Source organism: Sturnira hondurensis, unplaced genomic scaffold (genome assembly GCF_014824575.4).
Source record: "Sturnira hondurensis isolate 20B ecotype Veracruz unplaced genomic scaffold, ASM1482457v3 Scaffold0019835, whole genome shotgun sequence".
In the NCBI taxonomy this organism is placed as follows: Eukaryota; Metazoa; Chordata; class Mammalia; order Chiroptera; family Phyllostomidae; genus Sturnira; species Sturnira hondurensis.
Window position 1 is genome coordinate 4,423,322 of NW_028092466.1, and position 20,949 is coordinate 4,444,270.

The 20,949-nt window shown below is 43.4% G+C and overlaps 6 non-coding genes and 1 pseudogene across 6 annotated transcripts; 6 read left to right on the forward strand and 1 right to left on the reverse strand.

The window, feature by feature from the left end:
* The first annotated feature begins 207 nt into the window (after positions 1-207).
* TRNAI-AAU (transfer RNA isoleucine (anticodon AAU)) lies at positions 208-281 on the forward strand. Its single transcript has one exon. It is a non-coding gene; the product is annotated as a tRNA-Ile (tRNA).
* A 466-nt stretch (positions 282-747) lies between these two features.
* On the forward strand, positions 748-829 carry TRNAS-AGA (transfer RNA serine (anticodon AGA)). The gene has a single exon. It is a non-coding gene; the product is annotated as a tRNA-Ser (tRNA).
* A 348-nt stretch (positions 830-1,177) lies between these two features.
* TRNAT-AGU (transfer RNA threonine (anticodon AGU)) lies at positions 1,178-1,251 on the forward strand. The gene has a single exon. It is a non-coding gene; the product is annotated as a tRNA-Thr (tRNA).
* Positions 1,252-4,463: 3,212 nt separating this feature from the next.
* On the forward strand, positions 4,464-4,535 carry TRNAP-CGG (transfer RNA proline (anticodon CGG)). The gene has a single exon. It is a non-coding gene; the product is annotated as a tRNA-Pro (tRNA).
* A 773-nt stretch (positions 4,536-5,308) lies between these two features.
* TRNAD-GUC (transfer RNA aspartic acid (anticodon GUC)) lies at positions 5,309-5,380 on the forward strand. Its single transcript has one exon. It is a non-coding gene; the product is annotated as a tRNA-Asp (tRNA).
* Positions 5,381-5,723: 343 nt separating this feature from the next.
* On the forward strand, positions 5,724-6,621 carry LOC118974677 (magnesium transporter NIPA2-like; annotated as a pseudogene).
* Positions 6,622-8,996: 2,375 nt separating this feature from the next.
* On the reverse strand, positions 8,997-9,068 carry TRNAG-UCC (transfer RNA glycine (anticodon UCC)). The gene has a single exon. It is a non-coding gene; the product is annotated as a tRNA-Gly (tRNA).
* Between the last annotated feature and the right edge of the window lie 11,881 nt (positions 9,069-20,949).

The window sequence follows — 20,949 nt, forward strand, 5'->3', positions numbered from 1 at the left end:
GTTTGCTCATTGAAGAGGTAGAGAGCGTCTTACAGGTTTTCAGAGGGCGTTCCTACCTGGCCTTTTGGAGATCACTTCCAATTTGTATTTGGAAAGCCTGTAGAACCTAACAAAATCAACATCAAATTTATGTTGTTGTGGGGTTGTCTTGCCTGTGTAATTTAGTGATGTAGATAAGTGTGTTTGAGAACAGTACCTTCCACCACTGGCCGGTTAGCTCAGTTGGTTAGAGCGTGGTGCTAATAACGCCAAGGTCGCGGGTTCGATCCCCGTACGGGCCAGCCATGAGTTTTTTACAACTTTTTTTTTTTTAATCTCCCCTCCATTCTGTACCTACTGTTACCAGAAACTTTCCGCTCAGAGCCAGTTGTTTTTCTGACCGCAATCGACACAGGACCCACTGCTTTTTCAAAACGTGAATTGGTAGTCACTCCAAGCTTTGGAAAGGTGCTCCCTGGACTGGGATGTAGGGAGCATTCCCTGACGGCTTCCGTGGTCTTCTCTTCCCTGGGAACGCATTGTTGTAGGCGGGTGGGAGAAAGTGGAAGATCCGGGACGAGGATCCCAGAAAGGCGGGTGTGAGGCAGGACCGCGAGCGAAAGGTCAATTCTGATTCTACCTTTTACCTTTGGTGTTCGCCCTCGCCAACCTTCTAGCTCTGGAACCCATATATTTTTTTTAGGGGAATTGTGTTTGCTGGGCAGAAGAACTAGAAAGCCTTCAGACAAAGAAGCTTGCCACGTGCGAGTAGTCGTGGCCGAGTGGTTAAGGCGATGGACTAGAAATCCATTGGGGTCTCCCCGCGCAGGTTCGAATCCTGCCGACTACGTCTAGGTTTCTTTTTTTTCTCTTTTTTTTCTTTCCCCTTTTTTCTCCTCCCTGTCACATTCCTCCTACCCAAAGTCAGAAGATTCATTCCGTCGGTACTTGAGAAATCCTCTGGTCTCAGGAATCTTTGATTCTGGGCAGTTCTCCAACCACGCACTTTGGCGAGGACTGAGACCTTTGGTTTACTCTTTTCAGCATTGTGGGTAGGGGGGAGTCCCATGGATGGATATTGACTCCAAACCATTAGAGTGTCAAAATTAAATTTAGAAAAATCCTGGAAAAATTGATGGAGCCAGGCTCCAGCCATATTTTCCTGTAGTGTGGTCTGAAAGGCAGTTTTACTGTCTTTGGCGCCGTGGCTTAGTTGGTTAAAGCGCCTGTCTAGTAAACAGGAGATCCTGGGTTCGAATCCCAGCGGTGCCTTTAATGCCTACTTCAGTGTCACTTTTACTTTTGTCGTGGAATCTATATCCACTAATGCATTAATCAACTTCTTTTATACTAGAGGACACAAAGGTTACAGTTTCACACTCAGAGCACCCGGATTTCTTGCTGAGATGACCTGCCAATCCCATGAAGAGATCACTCCAAAATTTTGATCCGTGACCAGGTTGGGAATCCTGAGGAGACTTACACTTTCTTTTGCCCTGCTGATGCCACACCCCGCTAGTGCTGGTGGGCCAGACGGAGCGACCACTGTAAACCCCGCGGGAGGAGCTGCCCCACCTTCCAGGCCATAACCCAGGATGTACTCTAAAACCTTAGTCAGTTTGTTTGGTTTGGTTCTTCATCATATTTCTTTTGGTGCGGGGCCTCAGAAATATATATATATATACACATACACACACACATATACATATTTTTTTTAATATAAAAAAGATGGAGGGTGAATCTTCTATGTGCAGTTATCTCCATTTGCCTCCACATGATGGTAGTCAGGGTTAGGAGTTAGCAGGGATGACTGGCCTGGCAACATCTAGTTTCTTGCAGGTGGGTGATGAAGGGCTGGGGCCCTGTGAATGGTATGGGAGTAGAAGAGTAAGCATTCTGGGTAGAGTCTCCAGACTCTTTGGAAGGGCAGAGCCCAATCGTGGAGTATTAAAGCTATGCTGGTGAGGGTACAAGTAAATGCTGTGGAGGAGGAGACAAAAAGTAAAAACGTGGGCAGTTGGCAGGACCTAAAACTCTTTGGAAGACAGGCAGAAGGTCTAGACACCATTCCTTAGCCTGAGAACCATGTCTGAGCAAAAATGTTGGCTTGAAGGAATCACTATGTGAATGTGACATATCAAGTAAATACCACAGCACCACTGAGACCAGGTTTGTGCCAAGCAGTGGGCTGCATGCTCTGAGTAAAGAAGGCACAGCCCCTTTTCTCAGAGAGCTCATAGGAAGGAAGACACAGTCATATCACAATGTGAAGGTGTTGTGAGAACACAGAGAATAGAAGTGGCCTCTCACTGAGTCTGAGAGTGGAGATTAGTCAGGGGAGGCTTTCTAGAGGAGGTGAGCTAAGTCTTAGAGACCACATGGAAATGTGCCATATGTTCTATTAAACAACTAGCGTACTACATAACAACCACTGTTCTAGGCCCTGGGAATCCAGCAAGGAACAAAAAACATAGTAAAAATGTTTTAAAACTTAAATTATATAATATACTCAATAAATGCTACAGAGAAGACTAGCACTGGAATCAGAGAGTATGGAGTGAAGGGGGGGGGATTGGTTACAGACATGACAAAGGCTTGCACCAGCGCTGTCATAGGAGAGATGGAAAGGAGGAAATGAATTTGACACATGTTTACTATTTTAAAAAAAAGCAATAGGACTCAGTAACTAATAGAATGTGTAGTCTGAAGGAGAAAAAAATCAGGATGATACCAGGGTCCCAATTTAGGGAAAGTGCTGGAGGTGGGGGGTCGCTGCCATTGTAAATTCACCAAAAATATTGTTTCACTCTGTCCCACTCAATCTCTTTCAAACAATTGTGACTGTTTAAAGTTATACCTTAGAGTTCAATCTTTGTGTGCAAATCTTTGACTCCTGTCAAAATGTAAAATACATGCAACAAATTTTAAACAATGGTATTTATTTACATCTTAGTTCTTGTATTCCAAAAGTGGGGTCCATGGATGAAGGCTTCAGGATACCTGTGAATTCCCTAGACTTTTGCATGGACTTTTCCAGGAAAAGGGGCCATAGTTTTCCTCATGATCTGTAAAGGATTTAGGCCTCCACCTCTGTGAAGGTTAAGTTCCTGAGACCAATGAAGAGAGAGGTGATGGGAAACTTGGAGGAAAACTGGGGCAGAAGAGGTGGGAGACAGGAATCGGAAAAGGGTAGGGGGAAGGTGATGCCAGAAGATGATCCCTGAGTCCTTCTTTTCACCCACCTGAAAGGCTTGGGACACTGGAAAGGCCAGGCTGCTCTCTACTGCTCTCCCCGCCCTCCCACCCTGCCCCCAACTGGCCAGGGACCCCGAGGAAAGAGAAAGCAAAAAAGCTGAACTCTTCATTGAAGTTAGCCCCCAACCAAAGTATCTGTGGGTCGGTAAGTAGGAAGGGATTGGCCTCGCAATTACAGGACTGGGGTATGGAACAAGATGGTTTAGCCCAGACACCCTCCCAGGCTGTCGAGTAACAGGCATGTCAGAATCCTGCTGGGAAGACTCCCTGAAGCTGGAAAGGAGCTGAGGGAAGGCAGATCGCAGGGCCTGCAGCTGAACCAGCAAGTCCTACCAGGACTCTTGGCATTCCCCGGGTGAGACCATGGCAAGTGTATTAAGCAGTTAGGTTCCAACTGTCTTTGAATCATAGCAAGCAGGCACTTACCTTCTAGGTATCTTAGGTGGAAGGTAAGAGGGTCTCCTTTCCGGTCACCCTAGAAGACAACTGGAGAGTGGAGGCTAGACGGAAGAGTAAAGGGAATCTGATTTTACAGGCGGGAAGTCCTGGGACCAACACTGATAGGAGTGTTGGGCATCAGGGACCATCTTGGTCGCAGGGCCTGGTGCTCCGCCCCACTCTCGCAAGTTGGAAAGCTGATTCCCCTACCCCACTCCGCCAGCCTCTTCTGTGGGTCTTCTTAGCCCCAGCAATTATTCCACTACCACACAGTCTGGGAAAATTGGGTTACTAGAGGGTCTAGCCTGGGGTTGGTCCTGCCCTTTACTCCAGGAGAATAGACAGATGCAGGAACAGAAAAAGGGGCTTGTGTTCACCTAGGGATTTCAGGGATCATGAACTGTCCCCAACCAGGCAACCTCATCCGTGTCTTCAAAGCTATGCGCCTGGGCTCTGGGTCCAAGGATGGGGGTGGAGGCTGGAAGAGTCAAGGCCCCAAGTTATGAAATGGCAGGGAGACAGTGACTGGTGGGAGTGGGAAGTCGGGTGCTCACGGCAGCCCTGGAGGGCTGCGCGAGAGTGAGACCGAAACCACTCTCTTCCACTTCTTCGATGTTATTTCCTGGGAAGAGTCGGACCTCGAGCGGAGAGAGATACCCAGACCCCTGTACCAGCAGGGTGGAAGATGCCTGAGCACACTGCTCAGAGTGATTCCACAGAGATTTGCGACCCTAAGATTGAAGCAAACCTAGTGCGACCTCTAAAGGTGTCCGCAGTGAGTGCTTTGTGTGGGCTCGTTGGTCTAGGGGTATGATTCTCGCTTCGGGTGCGAGAGGTCCCGGGTTCAAATCCCGGACGAGCCCTACTTTGAATTTTGCGGAGAGTAGGGTACTCCTAGGTACTTGCTACGATAATTGAAGACATTTGGTACTGGCCTGGAATGGAAGTACATAGAGCACTTTTGTTCTGAATGGACACCCTGAAAGCGGAAAAAAGCTTACGAGACGAAGTCCCCCCTGACGTGTCACGTGTCGAAAACACCGGACAAGACTGGGAAAGACATTCTCTCTGCCCCGCTGTTTTCTGCTTGGTGCACTTTGAAGTCTGAGAGAGACTGTTTCCGGCTTGATTGATGTTGGTCAACCTATAGCTGCGGATGACAGTAGAAAGTGGTGGGACCTATTCCGGGGAGTTTCGGAAAGAACCCAGGGACTCAGAACTCAGGTCTCTGAAGCCTTGGAGGCCTCTGTCTCGGTTTCCATCCTTCTGGGGATTCGTGCTCAGGTGTGGTTTAGAACAAAGGTCCCCAAATTTTTTGACAACAGGGACGGGTTTTTCCAAGGACTAGTTGGGGAGCGGGTGGGGGGTAGCAGGGAACGGGAGGCAGAGCTCAAACAGGTGTGGGTCAGAGGGCGGAGTTCAGGCGAAGTTCTATCACGGCTCTGTTCCTAACAGCCTTTGGACCAGTATCGGTTCGTGATCGAGGGGTTAGGGACCCCTGGTTTAGAACGTGGCTAGGTTTCTGGTTCGTATTTCTCAGTGGTCAGTAGGACAGAATCCCCGGGAACCTCGCCTTAGCACACTGAGCTCAGGGGAAGTCTGATCAAGGACTTGCAAAGCTGTTTGGGTGTCGCCTTCCTCGTTAGTATAGTGGTGAGTATCCCCGCCTGTCACGCGGGAGACCGGGGTTCGATTCCCCGACGGGGAGTGTAGTTGGCTTTTTTTTTTTCACCCCCCTCATTTCTTCGAATCCTACATATTCAAAAAGTAATCCTGAGCCCTGAGATGGTGGTTAAAAGAAGTCGAGAAAGAAAATAAAGGGACTCCGGGCGGTCCTTGGTACCAGCGGCCGCAAGAGTTAGAGGCTGGCAAGAGTTAGCAAGTTGCACTGGGTGCTACTCCAGGAAGAGACAGCCTGCACGGCTGCAGCCCCCGGATGCTCGCACCTTTCACTGGAAGGCGTAGAAGGCCTGCGTGAGAGTATGAGCGGAGGTGAACAAAACTGATAGCAAAGGGGAAGCAGCGCAGTGGGTCTGCAAGTTGGGATTTGAGGAGTGCATCATCTCGCCTCCAGCACCAGCAGCATTTCTCTGTCCTGTGATCTATTGGGAGGGGGTGAGGTGGCCAACTTTGCTGCGCATGTCTTTGCACCAGGCAACCTAGTAACAACTCTGTTAGGAGCTCTCAGAGTCCTAGTAAGTGCCATTCTTTCTTCATATTCTCTAAATGAAAGGCTTAATCTTCATGGGAAAATTGGGTTTTTGCTAAGTATTCCAGGATCTACAGTTACGGTCATTCATGCTCCAAAAGAAGAGGAGATGGAGACTTTAAATGAAACATCTGACATGCTCGGGGATCCAGGTTTTGTGGTATTTGCAACACTTGTGGTCATTGTGTTTTTGATATTAATTTTCGTGGTGGACAGACGAACATTCTCTGTACATAATCTGTTTTGTGATCAGAGTGTTTTCTGTCTCCTGTGTTAAGGGCCTGGGCATTGCTATCAAAGAACTGTTTGCTGGGAGCCTGTGCTGAACACCCCCGTCGCCTGGGCTCTGCTGTTGAACTTCATGGTGTGGGCGGGCACGTAGATCAACTACATGAACAGGGCCCTGGACGTACTCAACACTTCCATCGTGACTCCAGTCTACTAGGTCTTCTTTACATCAGCTTTAACTCGGTCAGCTTTTCTTTTCAAGGGATGATAGGGTATGCCTGTTGATGTCATTGGTACTTTGGCTTCTGTACAATCATTGTGGAAATAATCTTGTGGTATGCCCTTAAAGACCTCAGCTTTTAGTCTAGCAAGCCGTCCTTCCTGTGTCTTTCCCAATAGTTGAAAAAGCAACAAATGACAATCTCGCTTTTATGTATGAAGTTCTTAATAATAATCAAGAAAGTTTAACCTGTGGAATTGAACCTGGGAGAACTGATGAGAATATCTCCCAAAGAAATGAAAATTTGACAGCTTTTTAAGAAAGATGTACTTATGCCCTGGCTGGTGTAGCTCAGCGGATTGAGTTTGGGCCTGTGAACCAAAGGGTCATGGGTTTGATTCCCAGTCAGGGCATATGCTTAGATTATAGGCCAGGTACCCAGTAGGAAATGCGTAAAAGCCAACCAGGTATTGATGTTTCTCTCCCTCCCTTTTTTTCTTTCTAAAAATAAATAAATAAAGTCTTTAAAAAGAAAGACGTAATTAGAAGTTTAATCTTTAACTGTTGGTATAAGGTGAATTTGAATTTCAAAAATAGTATCCATTATGTTTTTTAAAAAGTCTTTTTTATTGATTTATTGGGAAAACTATTGTGTTTATATCATTTATACTCAGAATAAAACTAAGATAAATATATTGATAATTTCTTATAATTTAGTATAAATAGTAGTTTGATTAGGGTACGGACACTAGTCTTTGGATAAGGAGAAAAGTAAGTCAGACTAGAGTAAAATAATGCTTCACAGGGGAGCAGACATTTGTCCTCTCACTTTAAGAATGCAACTGAGCCCTGGCCAGGTAGCTCAGTTGGTTAGAGCATTGTGGCAATATGCTAAGGGTGCACAAATGAGTGGAACAACAAATTGATGTTTCTCTCTCTGTCTCTTTAATAAGTAAGTTTAACTAAATTTTTTAAAAACTGTATACAGTTTCAGTGGTGAGACAGTTATGCCATTTCAGGAATGGGGTCATTATCAGGAAAGGCAAGCTTTTCTCTCTCATTATGAGAGAAAGTTGTGGAGAATTAAGGGTCCATGTCACTAATGTCATGGGAGCAAGTTTGATGGGGTGGGAACCTTCTGAAAATCAAAACTCAGGTTGTAAATTGATATTGAAATTTGGAGGGCACAGAATATTATGCTGAGAGGTTTTACAACAGGTAATCAAACCATTTTTTACCCAGATAACATTATCATCTCTGTGCTTCAGCAAGTTATCAGTGCCCACAGGAAGAAAGATTTTGAGACAAATTGGGGGCAGAGGATAACATTTTTAATAATCTAAATGAGTAGAAATGAGTATCTGTAGCAATGAAAAGGGAAGCAAAATAAAAGGGCCTTTTAGAGGTAGTATTTATGGGATTTGGTTAAAGATGTACTATGAGGTTTGAAGATATGGGAAAATTGAATATTTTAATCATAGTTTTATTTCTGCTTTATTGAACATAGATTGATATCAACTGGGACAAGTATCAAAAAAAGAAGCAAGTTTTAGGAAAAGGATGAAAATTTTGTTAGGGATAAAACTTAACTTTAAAAAGGCCAGACTTTGTTGTCACTTAGTTTCTTGCTCCTATGATGGGAATGGGGAAAATTGTCACAGGAGGGATGATAGAATAGAGAAAGAATGAGTTTTGTGCTTTCAACTTTGAGAAGCACCTACATTTAAGATATTCCTATTGCCTATTGGAGGAAAAGTTCAGTCACTGAAGAAGACAAAAGAAATTGACCACATTAAGAGAATAATCAGGAAAATAAAGTGTAATGAAAATAAAATGAACATAATTTTAAGGAGGACTTTTATGGCCAAATGATAGAGAGTACTTTGAAATCCTGAAAAATAATCTAGTGTTGTGAAATTCCATCCAACTAAAGGAAATTGAATGACCAGGTTTGGCTTGATATTTAAAGAAAATCTAGTGGTGTACATGTTAAATTAAAACACTATATATAATTTCCTACTTAAATAAAGAAAAGAGAAGAGAGGAGTATCAATAGTTTGTCCTTACTCTTGAGCTCACATTCTAAATTGCAAGTTTATGTCTTACTTCGAGTAACTTGCATTGTGGCTAAATTGGCCATTATTTTCTCCATTCAATATGTTTATTAGTCATTATTCTCACCGTTCCGTAGGCTTATTAGATGTGTTCCTGAACGATAAATTTAAAAACACATATGGGCAACAGCACAAAACTGTACAGCTCGTGTAATCCGGCTACCAGCCTTCCTCCTGCGTGGTGCTTCCTCCCTGACAAAAATGCGCGTTTCCAGTCTCAGCTTGAAATTGAGCCATCAGCTTTTTGCCCACAGTCACGCGCGGTCCTGAGCCCGCGCTCGGGACCAGCCAGGGAGTTCAGACCAGATTTTTCTATTCCTTTCGCCTCCCCTCTTTTGTATCTGCGGCCACGGCTGTCTAGGAACACTGAGCCCCAAATCCCAGGGAAATAAATTACAGCTCGTTCGTTTGGGTGTGAAATTGTGAAGAGGCCATCGCAGTTTCACAGACTGGGGTCTCGATGGGATGCACACCTCAAGCAATCATGAGTGGCACTGGGGCCAAGGTGAGGAAACGGAGGGAAAGAAAAGTTTATTTTTAAAAGAAAAACCGTTGCGTTGGCCGGGAATCGAACCCGGGTCAACTGCTTGGAAGGCAGCTATGCTCACCACTATACCACCAACGCTGACGGGAGGAGCTTGTTTTCTGAATTACTTAAGGCTTACACAGGTTGTTGTGCTTGTGGTCTGTGTTAAATGACTCTGGAATCAAATTGGGGTGCGGTTGTGTGGATATGAATCCGGCCGAGATAGAAGAGGGACACCTGTCGTTTTCAGAATGCGCACGAGTGAGAGTCTGGACTCCATCACCGCTAGTGCGCTCCAATTACACCATGAAAGACGATGTGATTATACCCAGTTTACAGATGAGAAACCTAGGTAAAGGGTTTTCTGAGTCTCTGGCAGAATCGGGATTAAATCTAAAATTCGTCTAAGGTGCCAGAACTACGGCGACACCGTAATGGCTTTATGATCCCCAGAAATAAATCCCGGGACATAAAATCGCTTCTATATTGAATGTGATCAATATGTCCCAAGGTCAAAAAATTGGGCTTTAACCCAAGCGTTGCTTAAGCACACTTTGTCGGGAATAGGAGGCTTAACTCCTTAGTGCGGGCGTCTAAATCAGAGAACCAAGAAGACAAATTTTTAGGGGAGGGGCTTGAGGGTAAAACTCCGCCCCTATTGTTTACTACATGCCTGTCCACTAGAAGTCCACTAGATCTGTCAAGTCTGATGAATAGAAAGGTCTTCTGGTGCGAGGGCAATGTGCCTGAGCCCAGGTGAGGGAGCTGCGATGTTCAAATCACGAGGTCACAAAAGCTAAATGTGTCCAGTATCTAGTAAGTTTGCAATAACAGTTTTCCGGAAAGGGGAGGAAATACAAAACTGGTTTTATTAGATAAGAACTATATAAACCTCATTATTTCTGCAATTTTCTTTTTTAAAGTGTTTGAATTTTCTGATAAAATACAAATTTTGGAACTTTTATTTTCATCTTAACTGTTTCCGTCAAATCAACCAATTACAATAGTAATATCTTTAATCTCATAAATATTCTAGGTATACTAACACAAAAAATTGTTCATGAACAGTTTCCAATTCTGTTCACAAAATGTATTTGGAGGAATAAATGTTCTATATGGGAAAAAATAGAGCAATAATAAATAATTTTAAGTACATTTATAGTAATAACTGTAAATTTAAACCAGTTTAAGTTTTGGCAGTTTAACTCCCAGTAGTCCATAATCTTGTATTCCAGTATTTTTAATACTGGAAGAATAATTATATTCTATTATCATAATAGAATATAATTCCCCAGTCCTTTTAACTATAATTTTAATGATCACCTAAAATTCGAGGAACTCTGTGAACTACAGTGGTTTCACCTTCTCCACAGCTTGGTTTTCTGAAGGAGATTTTCAGTCAACCATGGTCTGAAAATATTAAATAGAAAATTACAGAAATACTGGGGTGGCCAAAAAGTCCATTACATTTTACTATGAAATAAAAGACACGTTTTTCATTTTCACCAGTAACTTTATTGTTTTGGATATTTTGAGTATGTTGGCTATCTCCTGTTATTGGCTTCAACTGGGTAGAGGCCAAGGATGCTGTTAAACATCTTCCACGGTGTAAGACAGCCCCACAGGAGAGAACTATTTGGCCAGAATGTAAATAGTACCAAGAAACTTCACAAACCACTTTTGACACATTCAAACAGTTACAGTACCTTCTCCATACACTACACAAATCTTTTTTGTGTGTTTTAGTTGCGTTTTTACCTTTCTTGAAATAATAAAGCATATTTTATTCCATCTTCAATATTAAAATGGCTGCACAAAAATCCATCAATTTTGATAAGTTTTTTTAATGTACACTGATATGATATGACAGCTGTCACACAACATTCTAACAAAATTGTTTGGCATGAAGTTAAAGACAACTAAGATGGCACTACTAGAGCCATTATATGAAAAAAAATAATGGACTTTTTGGCCAACCCAATATAAAAATTCATAAGTTATTGTAGAATTGTGCACCTGAAATCTGTATAATTTTGTTAGTCAGTGTCATCCCAATAAATTCAATAAAAAGATACTAGGCTTTCTTTCATATAAAAAATCAATAACAATCTATAAAGAGCTAAAAAAGTTATCTTTTAAATTGCTCACAGTTCTGACTAGCTTAATGAAATCTGGTGCCACTCACTTTGTCCCGCTGGGATGTGAACCAACGTTTTGACATCCCTTGGTGTCTGAGAGGGACTGGTTCCAGGACCCTCTTGGATGCCAAATCCTCAAGTTGCTCAAGGGTATACAAAATGGTGTACTGCATATAACATGTGCACATTCTCCCATACACTTTAAACTATCTGTAGATTACTTATAATACCTACTATAATGGAAATGCTTTGTAAATAGTTGTTATACTATATTGCTTAGAGAATGATTACAAGGAAAAAAGTCTGTACATATTCAGTACAGATGCAACCACATAATCATCTTGTGCCTAATTTCATAGTACATTCAGCAATAACATAACTTTTTAAAAAAGATTTTATTTGTTTTTAGAGAGAGGGGAAGAGATAGAGAGGGAGAGAAACATCATAGTATGAGAGAAATCTCAATTGGTTGCCCCTTGCACACCCCCAGCTGGGGACCTGGGTCTGCAGCCTAGTCATGTGCCCTGACTGGGAATCAAACCAGTGACCTTTCAGTTTGCAAACCAGCACTCAATCCACTGAGCCACACCAGCCAGGGTGACATAATGTTTTTTCTTATAATATATTTTATTGATTATTCCATTACAGTTGTCCCATTCCCCCTTCATTTCCCTCCACCCTGCACAACCCCTCCCAACCACATTCCCCCCCTTTAGGGCATGTCCATGTGTCATAAGTTCTTTAGCTTCTACATTTCCCACACTACTCTTGCCCTCCCCCTGTCTATTTTATCCCCACTGTCTATGCTACTTATTCTCTGTACCTTCTCCCCTACTCTCCTCCTCCCACTCCCCTGTTGCTAACCCTGCAAGTGATCTCCATTTCTGTGGCTCTGCACCTGTTTTAGCTGTCCTCTTAGTTTGCTTTTGTTTTAGGTGTGGTTGTTAATCACTGTGAGTTTGCTGTGCTTTCACTGTTCACATTTTTTATCTTCTTTTTCTTAGATAAGTCCCTTTAACATTTCATATAATAAGGGCTTGGTGATGATGAACTCCTTGAACTTGGCCTTATCTGAGAAGCACTTTATCTGCCCTTCCATTCTAAATGAAAGCTTTGCTGGATAGAGCAATCTTGAATGTAGGTCTTTGGATTTCATGACTTGGAATACTTCTTTCCAGCCCCTTCTTGCCTGTAAGGCCTGTTTTGAGAAATCCGCTGACAGTCTGATGGGCACTCCTTTGTAGGTGACTGTCCCCTTACCTCTTGCTGCTTCTAGAATTCTCTCCTTCATTTTAATCTTGGCTAATGTAATTATGATGTGCCTTGGTGTGTTCCTCTTTGGGCCCACCTTCTTTGGGACTCTCTGAGCTTCTTGGACTTCCTGGAAGTCTATTTCCTTTGCCAGACTGGGGAAGTTCTCCTTTATTATTTGCTCAAATAAGTTTTCCACTTGTTGCTCTTCCTCTTCCCCTTCTGGTACCCCTATGATTCAGATGTTGGAACATTTAAAGATGTCCTGGATGTTCCTAAGCCTCTCCTCATTTTTTTGAATTCTTGTTTCTTCATTCTCTTCTGTTTGGTTTGAGAAGCTCCATTGATTTGAGTCCCAGTTTTGTTTCCATCACTATTGGTTCCCTGTGCATTTTCCTTCATTTCACTTAGCGTAGCCTTCATTTTTTCATCTAATTTGCGACTAAAATCAACCAGTTCTGTGAGCATCCTGATCACCAGTATTTTGAACGGTGCATCGGGTAGGTTGGCTATCTCTTGGTCCCTTAAAAGTATTGGCTCTGGGGCTTTGATTTGTCTTTCTGTTTGAGCCATAATTTTTTGGTCAGGTCACACCTGTTACGTATGAGGGGTGAAGCCTTAGGTGTTCTGGGGGGGTGGCAATCTCTGTCGCTGGGTTGTGATGCTGTATGTGGGGGCAGGGTCAGAGAGGGAACAATTGCACTTGCTCTGCTCTCTCTTGGATTTCGGTCCCCTCTGCAGCTTCCCACAAGCAAATGGGGCCCTTCTGGTGCTGGTTCCCGGGTGGGTTTGTGCATGTTCTAGGACTTTGTCTCTCCAACAAACTCTCCTGTGAGGCTGAGAGTCTCTCCCGGCACCTTTTCAATTGGTGCTTTTAGGCTTTATTTCCCGTAGCTGGGGCCCTGGGCTGTGTGGTCTGTCTCATTGTCTGTTTTTGTCTGGTTTATCTGCACGCGAGTGTGTGACTGCTGACAGCCAGCTGCCTTGCGTGCCTCACTGAATCTGCTTGTTTCCTCCCCACACCGGGGGTCTGCTAGCCTGGTGCTGCCTGTGCACCGAGTTTGCCAGCCACCACTTTTTCCTGCTGGGACCCCTCTCCAGTGGCCTCAAACTTCACTCCTCTTACCGGTCTGAATAAATGGTTGTTGGACTTCCATACAGTTCAATTTTCTGTTTGTTCTGGTTGTGTTTTTGTTTCTAAATTTTTGTTGCCCTTAATTTTGGTTCTGTGAGGAGGCGCATTATTTCCACCTACACCTCCATCTTGGTCGAAGTCCCATAATGTTTAAAAAAAATAATTTGATCTGCATTTGGTTGAATCTGTGGATGCAAGACCCATGGATATGGAGAGCCAACTGTATGTATTAATACTATGTTATTCCTATGCATACATACATACCTTCTTCACTTAAATGAAGCACCTTACAGCTTCTCTTTGGCATATCTGAATTGCTGGCTTCACTACTCTTATACGTTGAGGCCATTATAAAGTACCATAAGGGTTATTTGAACAGTTGATCTGCTAATCAAGATGGCTACTAAGTGTGGGACCTGTGGGTGGACAGGGTCCTAGAGGAATGGGGCCTGGAACTCCAGCAGGATATGGCAGAGGGAGAGAAGAGTATGAAGGCACAAACAAACAAACAAACAAAAAACATTTAAGATCTGACGTCTAGGCTTTCGTTGCAGTTTGTTTATGTCTTTTCTTGTTTAGATACCTATCTTTTAAATTCTTGCATTTTAGAAGAAAGCTACCTTTTTATGGATGTTAGCAGTTTATTGACCTATTATCTGTAAATGGTCTGTTTAGGCAGGTAAAATTGTGTAATGCAGTGTTTTAAAATTAATTTTTTTCTTTTTATTTCCTTAAAAAAAAACTGTATAACTTCCCTCAAGTTATGGCAGTGTACCTTGTGCCACTGGACTTCCAAAGCATACCTGTTTTTTGTTGTTTTTTTTTTTACTGTGCTTCAAATAAATAGATAAAACAGTTTTTAAAAAAAGATGGCTACTAAGTGATGAACTGGTGGGTGGCATATATATATATATATATATATATATATATATATATATATACACATACATACATACATACATATACATACATACAGTTGGCCCTCTGATAAAGCATTTTATATCATAGATTAAACCAACTGTAGGTGATATTTTGATCAGCCAGCCACCACTGGGAGCAGTTGCTTTGCCCAGGTAATAACAGCATTGCTCTGGTCCAATTTATACAAAAATGTAAAATTATGGACTTCTGGTCAAGATGGAGGCATAGGGAGGTAAGCACACCTTGCTTGCATGCGCAACTGTGCCAAAAAATACAGCTACATTACAAAATAAATATCACCCAGAATTGTCAGAAAATCTAGCTGTGTGCAAGTCCGACAACCAAAGATTTAAAGGAGCCACATTTATCCAGATGGGTAGAAGAGGTTCGGAGAGGCATGGAGATGGGAATGGGCAGTCCCACATCCTTTCATGGTGGATAAAAAATGGGAGGGATACCTCTAGAATGAGAGATCCTAGCCCCAGTCCAGACTACCCAGCTCAGGGTTCCAGTACCAGGAAGATACGTCCCCATGGCTTCTGTCTGTGAAAACCAGTGGGGGTTGGGGTGGTGGAAGAAACTGTGGGATTCTCAAGAGATTCCTTTTAAAGGGCCCACAAATACGCATACCCATCCCCTCTGGGATTCAGCACCAGGGCAACAGCTGGAAGGGCACCAGGGACATATGTGGGAAAAGTGAAGTGTGAGTGCCAGGAGTCACCTTCCTCCTGGGCAAAACTGCAGAGGTCAGGTAGCAGCAGTGTCCCCTCTGTGAGCCCTCTTCAACACAGAGTAACAGAGCAGTGACATGAGTTGCCCTGCCCTGGCAGTTACCTAACACTCTGCCCCATACAACTTAACAGGCGCACTTTTCTACAACGCGCCACACTCAAGGCAGGGAGTCAAGGCCACTGTACCTGATACACAGAAACAAATACAGGGAGGCTGCCAAAATGAGGAGACAAAGAAATATGGCCCAAATGAAAGAACAGAACAAAACTCTGGAAAAAGAACTAGATGAAATGGAGATAAGCAACCTATTAGATGCAGAGTTTAAAACACTGGTTAGCAGGATGCTCCAGGAACTCACTGGGGACTCCAACAACATAAAAAAGACCCAGGCAGAAATTAAAGCTGCATTAGTGAAAGAAAAATTTACAGGGAACCAACAGTGGAGGGGATGAAGCCAAGAATCAAATCAACTATTTGGAACACAAGGAAGGAAAAATCATTCAATCAGAACAGCAGAAAGGAAAAAGAATTTAGAAACAAAAACAAAAAACACATGAGGATAGGCTTAGGAACCTCTGGGACATCTTTAAATGTACCAGCATCTGAATCATAGGGGTGCCAGAAGGAGAAGAAGAGCAAGAAATTAAAAACCTATTTTAAACAATAATGAAAGAAAACTTCCCCAAGCTGGTAAAGGAAATAGACATACAAGTTTAGGAAGCACAGAGAGTCCCAAACAAGATGGACCCAAAGAAGACCACACCAAGACCCATCATAATTAAAATGCCAACGTTTAAAGATAAAAAGAGAATCTTAAAAGCAGCAAGAGAAAAGGAGGCAGTTACCTACAAAGTAGTTCCCATAAGACTGTCAGTTGATTTCTCAAAAGAAACTTTGCAGGCAAGAAGGGACTGGCAAATATTCAAAGTGATGAAAAGCAAGGATTTACATCCAAGACTACTTTATCCAGCAAAGCTATCATTTAGAATAGGAGGGCAGATAAAGTGCTCCTCAGACAAGGTAAAGCTAAAGGAATTCATCACCACCAAACCATTATTATAATGGAATGCTAAAGGGAATTATATAAAGAAGAAGAAGATCAAAACAATGGCTATAAATTCACAACTACCAATAATTGAATCCAAAGAACAAACCAAGCAAACAAGCAGAACAGGAACAGAATCACAGGAATGGAGATCATTTGGATGATTATCAGTTGGGAAGGGGAAGTGGGAAAATGGTGGGAAAGGTGTAGGGATTAAGAAGCACACATTGGTAAGTACAGAATAGAAAGGAGGGTGTTAAGAATAGTATAGGGGACTTCCGCCAAGATGGAGGCATAGGTGGAAACACTGTGCCTTCTCCCACAACCAAGTTTGGCTACAACAAAAGTTTTGGTGAACTACCCACACATCCAGAGGCCAGAAAACCAAATTATACGGAAGTCCGACAGCTACGAACCGTTCAACGAGGACGGTAAGAGGTGGAGCCAGCAGCAGAGCTGGGTCAGCCAGGGCAGATCTAGGAGCGCAGGCAGCCCATAACTAGTCGGGGTGCGGAACAGACTGACCAAGGTCGCACATTCGCGCGCAGTGAGACAGACCACACAGGCCCCAGGGGGCAAACCCAGTGGTGGAGGGCTGACAGCGGTGGCACACTCGCGTGCCGAGGAGCGGGGCGCGTGGCCCTGGTGACGGTGGTGGCTGCGGTGCTGGTGGGGGTCCCGGCGGCGGCGCCGGGCGCTGGAGAGAAGCCATTGTCCCTCTTTGACCCCGCCCCCACATACGACGTCACAACCCAGCGACTGAGTTGCCCTGCTCTGTTGAAAACCTGGGGCTCCGTTCCTGCTACTTAACAGGCACAAATAGCCCAAAGGATGGCTCAAGAAGAACTCAAAGTCCCAGACCCAATAACTCTAAGCGACCAACAGATTGCCAGGCTCTCAGAAGCCCAATTTAAAACACTATTTATTAGGATGCTCACAGAATTGGTAGAATACAGTCACAAATTAGAGAAACATATGAAGGCTAAACTAATTGAAATGAAGGGAGATGTCCAGGAAACCAATAGTGATGGAAAGGAAACTGGGACTCAAATCAATGGAATGGACCAGAAGGAAGAACGAAACAAACGACCAGAAAGGAATGAAGAAATGAGAATTCAAAAAAAATGAGGAGAGGCTTAGGAACCTCCAGGACATCTTTAAGCGTTCCAACATCCGGATTATAGGGGTACCAGAAGGGGGAAGGAAACAGCCACGAATGGAAAACGTATTTGAACAAATAATAAAAGAGAACTTCCCCAGTCTGGCAAAGGAAATAGACTTCCAGGAAATCCAGGAAGCTCAGAGAGTGCCAAAGAAGTTGGACCCAAGGAGGAACACACCAAGGCACATCATAATTACATTAGCCAAGACTAAAATGAAGGAGAGAATCCTAGAAGCAGCAAGGGATAAGGGGACAGTCACCTACAAAGGAGTACCCATCAGACTGTCAGCGGATTTCTCAAAAGAGACCTTACAGGCAAGAAGGGGCTGGAAAGAAGTATTCCAAGTCATGAAATCCAAAGACCTACAGCCAAGATTGCTTTATCCAGCAAAACTTTCATTTAGAATGGAAGGACAGATAAAGTGCTTCTCAGATAAGGTCAAGTTCAAGGAGTTCATCATCACCAAGCCCTTATTATATGAAATGCTAAAGGGACTTATATAAGAAAAAGAAGATGAAAAATATGAACAGTGAAAGGACAGCAAACACACAGTTATTAACAACCACACCTAAAACAAAAGCAAACCAAGAGGACAGCTAGATCAGGAGTGGAACCATAGAAATGAAGAACACATGGAGGGTTAGAAACAGGGGGGTGGGAGGAGGAGAAGGGGGGAGAAGGCACAGAAAATAGCATAGATGGTAGGTAGAAAATAGATAGGGGGAGGGTGAGAATAGTGGGGGAAATATAGAACCTAAAGAACTTGAGACACGTGGTTATAAACTAAGGGGGGGAGAAGGGTGGGGGAGGGAGTGTGCGGGTGGAGGGGAAAGAAGGGGGGGAATAGAACAACTGTAATGGGATAATCAATAAAATATATTTAAAAAAAAAAGAATAGTATAGGTAATAGAGTAACCAAAGGACTTATATGCATGACCCATGGACATGAACTAAGGGGAGGGAGATTTGTGGAGGCAATGGGGGCACCAGATGGAAGGGGGCAAAGGGGGAAAATGGGAAAAAATTATGTGTAATAGCATAATCAATAAAATATATTTAAAAGAAAAAATATATAAAATTATGTACTTTAAAAAACCAACTGCAGATCAAAAATATTCAGAGGGGAAAAGCTACAATTTTGCTGACATGTACTATGTAGTGAGGCCTACAATCATTGCAGGATTGTGTCTGTGTTGGACATGTGCACATCTTTTTCTTGTCACTCTTTCCCACTGTGTACGGTTTGGTACTACTTGCACCTTCAGGCATCACTGGGGGATAGTTTTGGAACCACCCCTGGTGGGTAAGGGGACTACTGTTCTAAACAATCTTCTAAAGGTAGACATTCTGGTTATCTGCACTTTTTTTCTTATTATTTAATATGTTACCATGAGCATCTTTGTACATTCTTATTTCTTTGCCTCTTCTGAACTAGATACATGACATAAATTCATGAAACTCCGGTTCCAGGGTTAAAGGCAGAATTGGGGTCACCTGCACTAGCCGACCCCTGCTTGCCTAGGCTGGAATCTGGGCCTCGCCCTCCCCTCGGCTCTGCTTCCTGGCCCAGTCCCCACCTTCTGCCACTCTGAGTGGTCACTGTGTCATGTGCGCCAAGATGGGGGCAAACAATCGCCTAGCCATTTTTGCGGAAGTTTTGTGCTGAAATTGAGAACTACTGATGATTTAGCAAGGCAACGGCCCAGGATTTCTGGTAACTTAAAGAGGAAGGCACATGAGGCAGGCAGTCGACAGGCAGTCCCGTGCCCCCCTGCTGCCTGTCCAAACCAGAACATCTTGCCAGAATTATTTTACAAGGAGGTACAAAACAGTAAGTTTCTAATTCTATCTTTCCTTCTACAGTGATTAGTTGACATTGGTTCACAAAGAAGGTCCTTTTCTCATCCACTTGGGGCGAAATGACTTATTAGTCATAATAATAATTAACACTGAGAGCTTACTGTGTGCTAGGCACTGCTGAGTGCTTTAGCGACCTTAGTTCATGTAATGACAAAAGAAACCTGCAAGGCAGTATGAGCCATGCCCACTTTAGAGCTGACACGCAGAGGAATCGAGCATTTTGCCGAGCAACACAGATTGCAAGTGACAGGGCTAGGGGCCACCCTGTAACACCCAAGCCCGTGGTCTTGCTGCTGCATCCTGTTGCATGCTGTTCCTTTAAAGCTCATCTGATGAGTGACTACATAAGGTCTGGGGCCCTGGGGAGGGAAGGATGATTGTAAAGTATGACTCACCGTCCGAAAGAGGTCTGGGTATATTAAGCATTGAATGTTGCTGGTCCACACACCAAACCCAGCCCACAGACTTGTTTGGTGACTTATTTGCCAACATTTACAACTCAGTAAATTTCACATGTAAGTCCAAATTTCTAGATTCTTTTTAGAAATGGAAAGATCTGTCCATACGTAGGCTTTCATGTAGTAACAATCAACTAATGCCAAGCAGCCCCTTCGCCATTCAGGCAGGTACTGTGCCACCCTCACCACTACTCCCTGTTGTATGCCCAACACTGAAGCTGAGCCTCAGTTGTCTGACTCATGCCTTGCCTAAATATACCATCTTAGCATGTTTTCTAACCTGGTATTCAAAAAAAGCTGGGTTTTTTGTAAAGACAGCACACTAAATTCCCATCTTGGCCTCTTTTGCCTCAAATACAGAGTACTGAGAGCAAAAAATATTAAAAATTGTGAAATAAAAACTCATAACTTACTTAGAAAAAAGCAACTCAGTGCCACAAATGCCAGGTCTTTAATGGAGCTGATGGTACAGATATGCTGGGCCCCAAGTCTGCAAGTGGGCAGCAGCAGCCCAGTTAAAGTCTGACAGGGAAACAGGGACTCATTAAGGACAGGGAGCAAACCCAGGTTTATTCCCGGCCCATCAAATATTCCTGAAAGGCCAAATATTTCCTGACATAAGATGCAAGCAATAATTTAAAGATTCCAGGGGACAGAGGTACCATATTAGATCTACCAGACATATTCTACCCATGTACTGTGTCCCACTATAGGTTCCAGAAAAATCTCCCTTCACTAGGTCCTGAGGACTAAAGTATACTGCAAGTGATAGAGTTTTTATAAAGCTTTTCATTGGCTAGACTCTCTATGTCAAGTATGTTGATAAAGGCACTGCAATTGAAATGGGCTCCCTGATCTGGGGAAGTAGAATTGGTTTTACCTTCAGTGAAAACCTCCAGAAGCAAATGATTTTTCACAAATGGCAGCAGGGTGGCCATGATCCTCAAACACCTATAGATACATCATCACGCACAAATTTATGACTTTTTAAATTAATCATGGGCTCCCCAGAATGAAACTGTAGGTGACTGTGGCACACACCTATTTCTTGCACCACACCCCCTTCCTGCTTTAACTGTTGTGGCTGGGAGAGATATTCACTTCACCAGCCTCCTTGAGGTAGCCATGTGACACAATTTTAGCCAAAGAGAAATCTATTTCCCTTTGGGTACTTCTTACAAGGCTTCAGCTTTTCCTGATAAAAGAGACAGAAACAGTTGGCAGCTGCCCTGCAATCATAAGGGAAATGTTAAGAGAGTCACAGAGAGGGTGATCCA